General features: G+C 38.9%; 1 protein-coding gene across 4 annotated transcripts in view; it reads left to right on the top strand.

Moving 5' to 3' along the window:
• Window positions 1–636: 636 nt before the first annotated feature.
• Window positions 637–14,097, top strand: part of LOC117310664 (ubiquitin carboxyl-terminal hydrolase 9X-like) — a 145,557-nt gene continuing 132,096 nt past the window's right edge. For 2 of the 4 annotated variants that reach the window (XM_033850373.2, XM_033850374.2), the window contains exon 1: window positions 637–1,067. The gene's annotated coding sequence lies outside the window, so the exon portion shown is untranslated. The remainder of the gene's footprint in view (window positions 1,068–14,097) is intronic. The other 2 variants (XM_033850371.2, XM_033850372.2) reach the window with 1 other exon arrangement.

Raw genomic sequence — 14,097 nt, forward strand, 5'->3', positions numbered from 1 at the left:
AGATTGCCCAAGCACGGAACAAAAGTCAGTCACAGCATTTTTTCCACTCAGGTCCATATTCTCCCTGGCATTCCGAATCTGCAAAAAAAGTGACATCGGATGCAGCATTCATACGGGTTTTTCGGCGGGGAAGAAATTCACATTGCAACAAAACCCAGCGATACAAGTGAACATGTCAGTGTGACGGCGACGGGTCACCACACGCGATTAATCTGTGTTTAATACCTTCTTCGAATTAGTTACTCCTCGGGAGTCCCAGTCTCAATACCGTACTTTTTTATTCTGGCCCGTTCTCAGTCCAGCTGTTCCCCTAAGGAGCTCCAGAACCGAAACGGGTTAGAGGAATGAGACCCATTACAGTCTGTGGAAGGGCATGCGCAACAGTTACTTCTCCGACGTGGTGTGTTTACCGTGTGGTCCCCACCCCTTCCCCAGCAGTGCAAGAGCAAGGTGTCTCAGTCAGACTGATTTGCTTCCGGCTTTGGGTTGGAACTTCTTTCCAGTTCCGGCTGAGTGAGGCCATGGGGGAGGGGAAAGGGAAAAAAAGGGAGGAACAGCTGACCGGCAAGGGACTGCGCAGGAGTAGGGGGGAGAGGCCGAGAGGCGGGACTTGGCGGCAGAGCGTTGCGGGGATTGGTCCTCCAGGCTCCGGGTGGCGCTGAGGCTGGTGGGAATCTGCGCCGCTGTGGTTGCCACTGGCCCGGCGGTTTTGTTTTTTTTTTTTGTTTGCCGGATCCGCCATATTGAAGACGACGAGGCCAGGCGACTGCCTGAGCTCCAACGTCGCCGTACCTCGCCCTTTAGGGGGTCTCTTGAACTGAGCTACTTCCAGCCTCACCAGGCCTTACAGGAGCTTGACCCCGTGCCGCCTCTCCCTTACGGGAGACGGCCGCCTTAGCCCCTCATTTTGGTGTTGGTGTCGGCACCTAGGACTCCGTCGCTGCTTAGAGACTAGGCCCAAGAAGGTGAAGACCCCGCTGCCGGAGGACTAAGGACGTGAAACAGGAGAATCTCACCACTTGGAGCGCCTCTAAGCTCAGAGACACGCCGGCGCGAGAAAAAAAGAGGTAAGAGGGCCACAGAATGTGGAGGAGGATGGAGTGGGAATAGTGCCTTTTTCCTCACGCTGCGGTCCGGAACCCGGCATCTGCAGTTTTTTTCCTATTTGGGATGAGCTTTGCGTCTCCGTCAGCTATTACGTTGTCTGGTTTTGGGGTAAAAGCATCTGCATTATGCAGTGAGTGGCCACGCCACCCGCACTTCCCCGGGGTCAACAAATGGATCTGTTCAGTATTTCTTCCCTTCTCCTTGCCGAGCCTGGAGGTTTTTAGGTCTCCTGTTGTCCGCCCTAACTGGGCTGGAGTGTCCCTCACCGCTGTAAAGGGTGCGGATCCTCAGCTCCAGGAACATATCCGTGTTTTGAAGTGTAAGGGAAAATGGCTGACGTCTCTGTCCCTCCCTCTGTTTTCCGACACGCTTTTATCTATGGCTGGAGGCTAACCGCTCCACTAAAGGCCCTTGCGATATAATCCTCAGAGGACCCTTGATGTATCCTCTTTCGCGCTTGCCACCAAACGCCATCACTGAGACCGAGTGATTCGGAGTAGAGCTAGGTTCCAGCTACGCCTGGCTATTAGATCTTGACGTTTGTCCATATTCCGAGATAGCCTCGGATAGCACACCAAAGTGGTGAGGGCCGAGGGTGAAAGATGTTTCAGTGAAGAACTGTTCCAAACTATGTTTTACTTTTTTGTTTTTGTCTGTTGCTATAAAAATACTAGCTTCATTCAGTTTCTTACTATTAAAACTTCATTTTTGTTAATGTCAGCTATTATGTTTCAGATATATAGTATACTTTTCGTTTTTATGAAATATTAATGTACAGTTGCAGAGCAGATATTTCAGTTATTTTATGGAATTCTGTTAAAATGTTTCTGAATATGCCACTGTGCAGTTTCTGCTACAGGTGTTTAAATATGAGGTTTTTTTAACTTAATTTAGGGAGTTTTAAATGTGGTTTAAATAGTCATGCTGTATTTTGAAAATGATATACTTTGTAACTTTTACTTAACCAGTAAACACGTTCATCCTGAGAAGCTGTATAACACTTTATACGTACTCTCGGTCTTAGAAAATAATTTGGTATGCTCTGCTTAGGAAAGATCTTTTATTGGGTCTTATCATTAGAGATTATGTCCTGAGTAAGCAGTAGTTGACAAGAAGCCTTGGTGCTTATCTTAAATTTAAAGACAAATTTTCCTTGCTCTACTAATTCGATAATTAAAGCATGTAGTTTTAGTTTAAATGTTTTAAACTTCATTGTCCCAGTATTTGGGAACTATTTGCAATTATTGATTCAGAGGGCACCTGAGAATGTGTTGTATTTCATAAATTTCAAGATAAGATTTTTAAATTATAACTTTTTCTTTCTTACCCTTTTCCCTTACAATTTTAACACAAAAGTTTAACCTGTCATCTTGATATTTTAATTATTGTTACTACTTCTTGCTTGGCCCTAATAATATCTAATGTTTCTTCTGAAGTTGGAGAAAATTTCTGTAGTGACAGCCTAACAGCAAAACATTACATTTGACAATTTAAGTTCTCAAGTAATTTTTAAGACAAGGTTTTACTTTAAACCATATTAGTGGGTAGAGATGGGTTTTTTTCTTCTATGATTTTGAAATGTATTTTCAGATTTCAGTAAGATAAAGTACTTTTCATGGATAATTTTTGTTTGATGAAGTATTTCTAATGCAGCTTACTCTGTTTGAAATTGGATATTTGTAATGAAATTTCAACATTCAATTATTGTCTAGCTGGACAAATGCACACTTTCAGCTTTTTAATATTTTCACATTTGTTTCAGCATTTTAATGTGGACACCACATTTCTTTTTTTGTGTGTGTGTTAAAGGATTTGTCCTTACAAATTGGAATGACAGTTGTGTCTTTTGGCCATCGTGTAAGTTAATTTTTTTTTTTTAAGTTAATTTTTTAACAACTTTAGTGAGGTATATTTTTTACATACCATAAAATTTACTTCTTTAACATATACAATTAGGCATAAATTTACAGTGCTGTAAAAACAACAAACCAATCCAATTTTTGAGTATTTCCATCACTCTGGTTACTACCGTTTACCTGCAGACATCCAGATCCTCAGATCCCACTCCCCCCGACCTTTAGTTTCTAGTCCCACGCAATTTCTACTCTACTTCTTATCTCTAGAATTGCCTGTCATGGATGTTTCAGATAAATGGAATCATAAAATATGTAGTCTTTGTATCTGACTTCTTTCACTTAGATAATGTTTTTGAGGTTTATTCATATTGTAATATGCATTTGTATGCTCTGGACTTAAAGTAAAGCTCTTACAAACACTAATTTTCAAGTCTTGGTATGTGAACAATACATTTTTGTGTTGGGTAGATACCTGGGAGCAAAGTTATTGTATTGTAAATTTATGTTTAACTTAAACTGAGCAATTGTTTCCAAAGAGATTGCCTCCGTTTTACTTCCTACCAGGAGTTTATGAGGTTTCCAGTTCATTTTGAGTACATTTTGACTTTCTGGATATATCCATTCTAGTGGGTATGTAGTGGTATCTTATTGTGGTTAATTTGAACTTCCCTAGTAACTAATTATATTGGACATATTCTCATGTACTTATCAGCTGTTAGCAAATCTTTGGAGAAATGTCTGTCTAGACTCTGCTCATATTTTAAATTAGTTTTTTAAAATTGTTATTTGTTTAGGTTTTATCTTTTCTGTGATACATGACTTGCAGTATTTCTCCTCATCTGTGTTTTCTCTTTTCACTTTCTGTATGGCATGTTTTGAAGTGAGTAGTTTCAAATTTTGATGAAGTTCAGTTTATTGTTTTTCTTTATTTTAAAACTAATTGCTGTGTTGGGTCTTCGTTGCTGCGTGCAGGCTTTCTCTAGTAAGAGAAAGTGAGTGAGGTGAGTGGGGGCTACTCTTCATGGCGCCACATGGGCTTCTCATTGTTGTGGAGCACAGGCTCTAGGCACACAGTCTTTAGTAGTTGCAGCACGTGGGCTCTGTAGTTGTGGCTTGCGGGCTTAGTTGCTCCGGGATCTTCCAGGAGCAGGGATTGAACCCGTGTCCCCTGCATTGGCAGGAGAATTCTTAACCACTGCGCCACCAGGGAGGTCCCTTAACGTTTTTCTTTTTATCACTTTTCAGTCTAGCCAAGAAATGCTTGCTTAACTGAAGGTCATAAAGATTCAGTCAAATTTCTTTCCTTAAGGATTTTATATTTAAAGTACTTAGTCTGTAATCCGTTTTGGGTTAACTTTTGTGGACTGTGTAAGTTAGGAATCCAAATTCATCTTTTATGTGGATATCCAGTTGTTTCAGTACAGGTTGTTCAAAACACTTTTCTTTCACCCTTGAATAGTCTTGGCACCCTTGTTGACAATTATTTGACATTCAAAGGTCTTATAGGTAAGGGCTTATTTCTGGACTGTCAGTTCTGTGCTGTTGATCTGTCTGGTGTATCCTCACACTAGCAATGGGTAAATTAATTTATATTCTAAATGACAGTGACAATTAAATTTTGTTTTAAATTGTGGTAAAATACACATAAAATTTGCTACCTTAACTGATTTTAAGGGTGTAGTTCAGTGGTGTTAAGTACATTTACATTGTTGGGCAAGCATCGTGAGAATACCACTTTTATGTTAAATGTCATTGCATTTTTACTTTGACCTTACATTTCCCGAATCTTGATGTATTTTTCCTTGTCTCAGCACCCAAGAAATAAATTTTTAGGGCTTCCCTGGTGGCGCAGTGGTTGAGAGTCCTCCTGCGGATGCAGGGGAGGTGGGTTTGTGCCCCGGTCCAGAAGATCCCACGTGCAGCGGAGCGGCTGGGCCTGTGAGCCGTGGCTGCTGGGCCTGTGCACCGCGAGGGGAGAGGCCACAATGATGAGAGGCCCGCGTACTGCAATTAATCAATCAATCAATCAATCAATTTTTAACTTCCATGTAGTTCTTTTAGGAACGTATTCATTACTTATGTAATGAACACATAAATATTCATTAGTATTAGTCTTAACTTGAACAGAAAGTCTGATATTAGTATTTGGGAACGGGTTAATGCAGAGTTTTTTGCTCAACCCTGATAGTGCATTAAAATCACTTGTGCAGCTTTTAAAATAATGCTGATAATTATTTGTTATACTCCCCCAACCCCCTACCCCGCCCCAACTCTACCCACTTATCTAATTTGTCTAACATAAAGTCCTTAGAGTGATCTTTTAAGAGTGGGCAGTAATCACTTATCAGTTGTTTATAAGCATGCAGCTGTAATCTTTTAGATGAATAAATAAAACCATGACTTTTTTGATAGTTTTTTAATTAATAGCGAATTTGTCTTTTGAGTTTTAGGCTCAGCTATGGTGATTCCAACCATAGTACCAATTATTGTCATAATATTCTATAATAAATCACTGGTTTATATTCTTTTTCATTTTTAAACATTGAAACTTAATGTATCAGAGTAGACTTAGGTTTGATTAAAATTTTTTGTTTGTAATATTGTTTTAAAGATTATTAAAATATTTCGTGACTGAGGAGTAGCCACAGAGATGTGTATTGAATAAAGTTCTCCCAGCCTATTACTTTTACTTTTCATTCCCAGCATATTTAGAATATTTAAATTGTGTTTATTTCTTTTTTTTTTAATATAAATTTATTTATTTATTTATTTTTGGCTGTGTTGGGTCTTCGTTTCTGTGCGAGGGCTTTCTCTAGTTGTGGCAAGCGGGGGCCAGTCTTCATCGCAGTGCGCGGGCCTCTCACTGTTGCGGCCTCTCTTGTTGAGGAGCACAGGCTTCAGATGCGCAGGTTCAGTAGTTGTGGCTCACGGGCCTATTTGCTCCGTGGCATGTGGGATCTTCCCAGACCAGGGCTCGAACCTATGTCCCCAGCATTAGCAGGCAGATTCTCAACCACTGCGCCACCAGGGAAGGCCCTGGTGTGTTTATTTCTAAAAATGTTTGAATAACATACTATTTGTAAGAGATAAAAAATTGAGGCATTTGTCTTCCTGTCATTCACTTAAGTCATCTATAAAAGACTGGTTTGTCGTGCAATTCTGTTCCCTCAATTTAAGTGTTATATCTTAGTGTTATAAAAGAAGAAAAAGAGACTGTATGAAACTTACAGCATTTTCTGTCTATTGGGGTTTGAATTTACCTATTTTTATTTTACTTTATTTTTATAAAGTGATCATTATTATATACATTTAAGGAAGATGTGAAAAATATTGTAGTTTGATGCAAAATCATATCTAAGTTTATTCTTTAAATACATGTGTGCTAGTCCTATGTTTTATCAAACGTACACATGCATTATGCACGTATTTGACAGTAAATCCTTTTTCTTACTCTGTTTTCATAGTCATTGTATAGTTATGATTTTCTACCTCAGCTTAGAATTACCTGTGGAGCTTATTGAAAATTTTAATTAGCTCCTAGGATAGATTCTAGGGGCTTCTAACTGAATAGTTCCAGGGTGGAACCTAGATATTAAGGGGGAAAAAAGAGAAACTTAATGGGTGATCATGATGTGCAGTTCCTTTTAGGGAAAGGGGAGACCTGAAGTGCTTTGAAAATTGTTATTCTGCCAGTAAGCAGCTGTATCCTCTTTTGAGTGTTTAATGTCATTAGTGGTGCTATCAAAAATCTCATCCAAACTCATAGACACATAGTGAAAAGGATAACAGTAAAGAATGTGAGGAACTGGGTTCCACTTAGAATCACGATTCAATTATGTGTTTCTTACCACTTACAGTTTCAGCTCTACTACTCTTTTTGTTTCTTAAGACTTGTTTGCTTTTACCTTCAACAAATGTTTGTTAGGCATCTGCTATGTACCTGGTCCTATCCTAAAGGCTTATCGCATACTGGTGTACAAAATACAGAAAAGATTGTTTTTTTCCTCAGACATTATGTTATATGCAGTGAATGGAGGTGGGTAGGACCAGATAATTTTGCTAGCTCTGATATTCCCTCATTCTTTTATTCTGCCTCAGTAACAGTAGGGTATAAGTTGTGTTATTAAGCCAGTGGAATTTCCCTGATACTTTTCAGCTTATGTCAGTTTAAAAAAGAAGAAAAAAGAACTTAAGTCTTCTCTCATGCAGTATAAGTATCGAGTATAGTAGAGCAGGAGTCTTTTTTTATGTATTGGCTTTAGGAATACTTGATCTTGGTAAAGCTTTCAAGTTCCATTCCTCTTTTCTGTTTCTGTGCTCTATCTTGTGTCTGCATGTTATATGTGTGTTTTTCTGACCTTGTTTTAATTTTTTGTTCAGTTTTTTTTTTAAACATCTTTATTGGGGTATAATTGCTTTACAATGGTGTGTTAGTTTCTGCTTTATAACAAAGTGATGTTCAGGTTTGATTAACATCTTCCTTCAGATTCTTTCAGATTCAGATCTTAACCTGAGGTCAGGTTAAGATCCTGAGCCACTATTCCTAGCACTGGAAAGTGTCTGACATGTAGGGAGTAACCATTGTTGAATAATCAGATCAGTTCACCATTGTCTACATGATTTCTCCTTTCTATTTTTGTGATTTCATTAATAGTTTTCATTACTTAGTTTAGTTTGACTTCACCTGTTAATCATTTTAAGTTGAGTAGTACAGGAAGGGAATTCTAGATTTAATAAAGCTCATTTTACAGATGGACAGAACTGTCTCAGAGAGGGGAAAGAGCTTGACATAGTACGGAGTCATCCATTACCTTTTCTCTGAAGTTGCTGTCATAAACTGTCTTATCTAACAAGTTGTTGATAATTAACCTTTCTGGATCCTGATGCCTTTTTATTTGTCTTCTCACCTAATACTGAGTTATTTCATATTTGTTAATTCTCCCCCTCGTACTGGATAATGAACTTGGCAAGGTCAGGAATACTTTCCTGTATATTTTCTGCGTTTTACAGAAAACGTAGAATAATATTGTGCCTGGTAACGGACAACATTTTTACTTTATTTCCAAAACCCAGAAATACTGTGCATATTGATGCATTACTTGATGGTACCTCACAGTTTATTGTTTTTTGTAATTGATGAATCCCATGATCATTAAACATTGGAAAACCAAATTAAAGAAATTGCTTTACTTTGGATAATATTTGAGCTGGTAACTTGAAGATTAGATTTCATTTTCTATCACAGCAGGTGAAGTGGAATGAGACATTTTAAGAAAAGAGAATAAGGGAAGTCTCGCTTTTCTGTTTTGTATGCCAATTTCATTTCTGTTAATTTAATTGGCTACTGAACGTTGTAAGGTTATTGATCACCTTTTTCTTGTTTTTTTTTTTTTTCCTTAAGTAGCTATTATTGGGAACTTCTAATGAGTCTGGTTAGTTTTGACCATCGGAAGTTATATGGCATTAGTCCCATGTTCTGTGTAAACAGAATATGTATTTATCTCTGAGAAATTTGATTGTTCTTTTAGTAATGCTTCAAGAACTTACAATAGTGCTGTATGAATAACAAGTATATCATTTTTTCTATAAACATACAGAAAAATTTACCTGGAGGACTAATTAAAAATACACAGTTGGACTCCATCCTCAGATTTCTAGATTATCTAAGTCTGGAGTGAGACCCTTGAGATTTTGCATTTCTAGTAAGTTCTCAGGTGATACTGAAGCTGCTGGTCTTAAAAGAGACCTTGAGAGCTGTTGACTTAGAGTTTATTTCCAGTGTAGCCTTTTTATTTTTAAGGGAACTTTATTTTTTATTTATTGAATTTTATTTATTTATTTTGGTTGCATTGGGTCTTTGTTGGTGTGTGCGGGCTTTCTCTAGTTGCGGCACGCAGGGGCTACTCTTCATTGCAGTGCATGGGCTTCTCATTGCGGTGGATTCTCTTGCTGCAGAGCACGGGCTTTAGGCATTCAGGCTTCAGTAGTTGTGGCGCACAGGCTCTAGAGCTCAGGCTCAGTCGTTGTGGTGCACAGGCTTAGTTGGTTCTCAGCATGTGAGATCTTCCTGGACCAGGGCTCGAACCCGTGTTCCCTGCACTAGCAGGTGGATTCTTTTTTTTTTTTTTTTTTTTTTGTGGTATGCGGACCTCTCACTGCTGTGCCCTCTCCTGCTGCAGAGCACGGTCTCCGGGCGCGCAGGCCCAGCGGCCATGGCTCACGGGCCCAGCCGCTCCGCGGCATGTGGGATCTTCCCGGACCGGTGCACGAACCCATGTCCCCTGCATCTGCAGGCGGACCCTCAACCACTGCGCCACCAGGGAAGTCCAGGCAGGCGGATTCTTAAGCACTGTGCCACCAGGGAAGCCCTAGCCTACCTTTCTTTCTAAGCACTTGTACACACGTGTATGTTTGTGTGCGTGTGCTTTTGTGTGTATGAAAGTTAATGCATATTGTTGACTGGTGAAAAGGTTTGGAGCCCATAAAAGAGAAATAGAAGGCAAAACACCACGTACAGATATTTTATTTCCGTGATACCACCATGTAGAAGCAATCATGTTATTAGGTATTTTTTAACTTTTTTGTGTTCATTTTTTAAAAATAAATGAAAACACTGAAAAGTACAAGTTAGTACTTTGTCATTTAAAAAGTTATACATAGGATTTTTCAGGTCTTTTAATACTCCATTTTATAAGTGTATTGTGATTTATTTACTGTTTCCCTTGGTGCCCTCTTTAGACTGTCAGTGGTTTTTGTTAGGTGTATGCTGTGATGAACATTTTCATTTTGGTGAATATTTGAATATTATGTTGAATCAAAGCTTTCATTAGTTGCAGTATATTTCAGTTTAGTAAAGTTTTTTCATGTTCTTTGTCTCTACTTCCTTAAGGCTTTAGCATTTAGATATGTGCTATCTGTTCATTCTGCCTGGGAGACGTCTTCATAATCCTTGTTTCTGTGTCAGATACTGCTGCTCCTCCTCTCCCCTTCCCCCACCCCCACCCCAGCTCCCTACCATATGGCTCAGAACTCTCATCATGAATTTAATTAACATTTCCAGCGTTAAAAGCCACACACACACAACTGAAAAGTTCTCTTAATTTTTTTTTTTTTTGTGGTATGCGGGCCTCTCACTGTTGTGGCCTCTCCCGTTGCGGAGCACAGGCTCCGGACGCGCTCAGCGGCCATGGCTCACGGGCCCAGCCGCTCCGCGGCATGTGGGATCCCCCCGGACCGGGGCACGAACCCGTGTCCCCTGCATCGGCAGGCGAATTCTCAACCACTGCGCCACCAGGGAAGCCCTCTCCTGTCTTTACTTATTTTGACTCAGGATTTTCCATGCACACCCTAGGCTTACAGCTTTGCAACTTTGTTCAGTTCCTTTTGGGAGGATTTTCCTTTTCTTTGTTAGTGCCAGTTATTTTTCATTTTCAGTGGCTGAGGTTTATATGTAGGATGGTTCACGTAAGTAAAATCGTCTTAGGCTCTTTTAAATGAGGTTTTAAAAAACTTTCTCCTTAGTATTTTCCTGTCAGATAGTTGTTCCCAGTGCAAGTTTAGCCTCTGTTTTCTTTTTAATCTGTGTGCTGGGACATGAGATTCATTCATTGTGTTTGAATGTAGCACACTGTTTGTACTTGAAGTGGTTGCCCAGACCTTTATGTAAATAATTACAGATAATCGCATGTAATCATATTCAATTGATATACTTGTTATTCATAGCATTTGTATGAATCTGTTAAGCAGGATAAAAACAGTAGATATGTTATCTGTTTTATGTAATTCAGTATTAGGGTTTACAGCAATAGATTTCAACTTTGGCTGATTTTGCCTTCTTATTAGAGAATCAGCAGTGTCGAAAAATACTTTTGGTTTTCATGATTTGGGTGACTTCAACCAACTTGTGAGTTATTTAACCTTAAAATGAGAGACTTGGGGACTTCCCTGCTGGTCCAGTGGTTAAGACTCCACGATTCCATTGCTGGGGTCACGGGTTCCATCCTTGGTCAGGGAACTAAGATCCCACATGCTGTTAGGTGTGGTCAAAAAAGAAAAAAAGACAGAGAGAAACTTAGACTCAGTATTTGCTATTTTATCTTACTATAATTCTTTAGTTGTAGTTATTCATTTAATGCCATTGATGGTTCTGGGTCAGGGTCTCTCTAGAGATTTTACTCAGGGTGCCAGCTGTGAGTAGCAGTCTTCTATCTGAAGGCTTGACTGAGACTGGAGTATTCACATCTGTGATGACGTATTCAAAAGACTGTTGACAGGAGGCATCAGTTCCTTGGATCGCTCTGTAGTGCTGCTTCAGTGTTTTGGGGCAAGTGTTAGCTGCCTTGTTAAGAATACCTTTGTTAAGCTTTAAGAATCCTAATACTGCTAAAAAATTTTTGTACCTTGCTAGGGAAAATAATATTGAGGAATTTCAGTTTTTTCTCACATGAAGAGTAGAAATATGCAGTGATTAAAGTTGGTGTAGACAATTGCAGGTAAAATTGCATGTTCTTTGTTTTTTATCACAGTAAGATAATTAGCAAAAGGAGCTTATTTTGTATGTTGGACTTAACAGGCTAGCAGTTCTCAATTTTTTTGGTTTCAAGGCTCCTTAACAGTAAAAAGTTTTGAGAATCTCATGAAGCATTAGTTTCTGTGTGTTATCTCTTGATATTTACCATGTTGTAAATTTAAATTACAGATGAAAAATTGTTCAGTATTTCATTTGAAAACCAATTACATGGTAACAAATATTTTTGTGAAAGATAGCTATTTTCCAAGTGGAAAAATTTTTAATAAACTATTTTTTAGAGGAGTTTTAGGTTTGCAGGAAGACTACACAGAAAATAGAGTTCCTATCCGTCCCCTTTTCTCTGTTGTTCACTTCTTGCTTCAGTATTATGTATTTGTTATGACTGATAAATTTGTATTGATACGTTAGTCTTAACTAAAGGCCATAGTTTTATGTTAGGGTTCATTCTTTATATTGTGCAATTCTGTTGGTTAGGACAAATGTATAATGTCATGCATTCATCATTATAGGGAAAAGTTGCAGGTCCCTAAAATGCCCTGTGCTCTACTCGTTCATCTCTTCTTCCCACTCCCTGAATACTTGGTAGCCACTAAAGTTTCTGCTGTCTCCATAGTATTACCTTTTCCAGAATGTTAAGTACTTGGAATCATACAGTATGTAGGCTTTTCAGACTGGTTATAAAGAAAACACTTTGCAACAGTATGAATCTGAGACTTCTCCATGTCTTTTTGTTGCATGATGTCATTTATTTCATCTATGAATAATACTGTATTATTTGAGTGTATTTTTGTTGTTGTTTTTGTTTACCTATCTTGGTTGCTTCCAACTTTTGGCAAATGTGAATAGAGCTGCTAGAAACTTTTGTGCGCAGGTTTTGCCCAGGTTTGGACATAAGTTTTTTGCTTTTTTTAAAAAATAAATTTATTTACATTTGGCTGCATTGGGTCTTCATTGTTACGCATGGGCTTTCTCTGTTTGCAGCGAGCAGAGGGCTACTCTTTGTTGTGATGCAGAGGCTTCTCATTGCGGTGGCTTCTCTTGTTGCGGAGCACAGGCTCTAGGTGCGTGGGCTTCAGTAGTTGTGGCACACGGTCTCAGTAGTTGTGGTGTATGGGCTTAAGTTGCTCTGCAGCATGTGGGATCTTCCTGGACCAGGGCTTGAACCTGTGTCCCCTGCATTGGCAGGTGGATTCTTAACCACTGGGTCACCAGGGAAGTCCCTGGTGTTTTTTAAAAATAAATTTATTTATTTATGGCTGTGTTGGGTCTTCGTTGCTGCACGTGGGCTTTCTCTACTAGCAGAGAGCCGGGGCTACTCTCCATTGCATTGCATGGGCTTCTCATTGTGGTGGTTTCTCTTGTTGCAGAGCACAGGCTCTAGGCGCGCAGGCTTCAGCAGTTGTGGCGCACGGGCTTAGTTGCTCCACGGCATGTGGGATCTTCCAGCACCAGGGCTTGAACCTGTGTCCCCTGCATTGGCAGGTGGATTCCTAACCACTGCACCACCATGGAAGCCCTGGACATATGTTTTCGTTTGGGTAAATATCTAGGTGTATGATTGCTGGTTTGTATGGTAAACCTATTTTTAGTTTGTAAGAAACTGCTAAATTGTCTTTCAAAGTGATGGACTACCATTTTGTATTCTCACCAGCAGTGTGTGAAAGTTTTTCAATAAGGGGAATAAGGCTATCATTTTTATATTCTGGGTATGAGGACTAAAAGATTTGTTTTTTTCTGTAAATAGACTAAATAAGGGTAACAATGATTTAATATTCTATTTTGGTAGCCATTATAGATCACCATGCTTCTAGATCCTCAGGGAAGAAATTAGTGAGAGTGATTCAGAGATAGTTTTTGATCAATATATGAGAATAAGATTCTGGATTTGGGGTGAGGAATTTCTTAACATCAGTTTGTGGAAACAGTTACAAAGGACATATGATAATTGGGAGTCCTTGGTATTTGTTTATGCAAATTCTGCCAGTGGTTGCTAGATTGGTGGAACACTTGACATATCTTACAGGCTTTTTGGGATTCATCATGAGCAAAACTCTAAGGCTGTTGTCATTATGGAGTTTATGTTTTACTGTCTTACAGAGAGATATTCACATAGATTCCAAAAATCACATAGATTCCAGGGGGATTGATGAGACTTGTCAGGGATACTTCAGAAAGGCCACATTTGAGTTGAAAGTTGCAGAATGAGTACAGAATTAACCAGACAAATTGCTGGTGCAAAGGTCCCAGAAATAACATGTGGAACAAAATTTAAAGGAACATGAAGAAGGAAAAAAAATTACTTTTAAATTAATATTTAGGTTTATTCTCCTGAAAATAGGATTCTCACTCAAATTTTGTTTTCTTATGAGAGAGGGAAAACTCTTGTAAGATCACTTATTAGGTAGTTGATTGTCTATTAGCAGCTAGTTTTATAAACATTTTGAGAAACTGTTGTTTGTATGCATTGTTCTATATAAACTACACTTTGTAAAGGCTTGCATTTTAGCATTGCATGTATATGATCGTAGACATATGTTAATAAGCCCATAGATAGCATATGAGGCTCATCATGCATGACAGGGAAGTAATAATTAGGAATTGCTG

The sequence above is a fragment of the Tursiops truncatus genome, assembly GCF_011762595.2.
Source record: "Tursiops truncatus isolate mTurTru1 chromosome Y unlocalized genomic scaffold, mTurTru1.mat.Y SUPER_Y_unloc_2, whole genome shotgun sequence".
NCBI lineage: Eukaryota > Metazoa > Chordata > Mammalia > Artiodactyla > Delphinidae > Tursiops > Tursiops truncatus.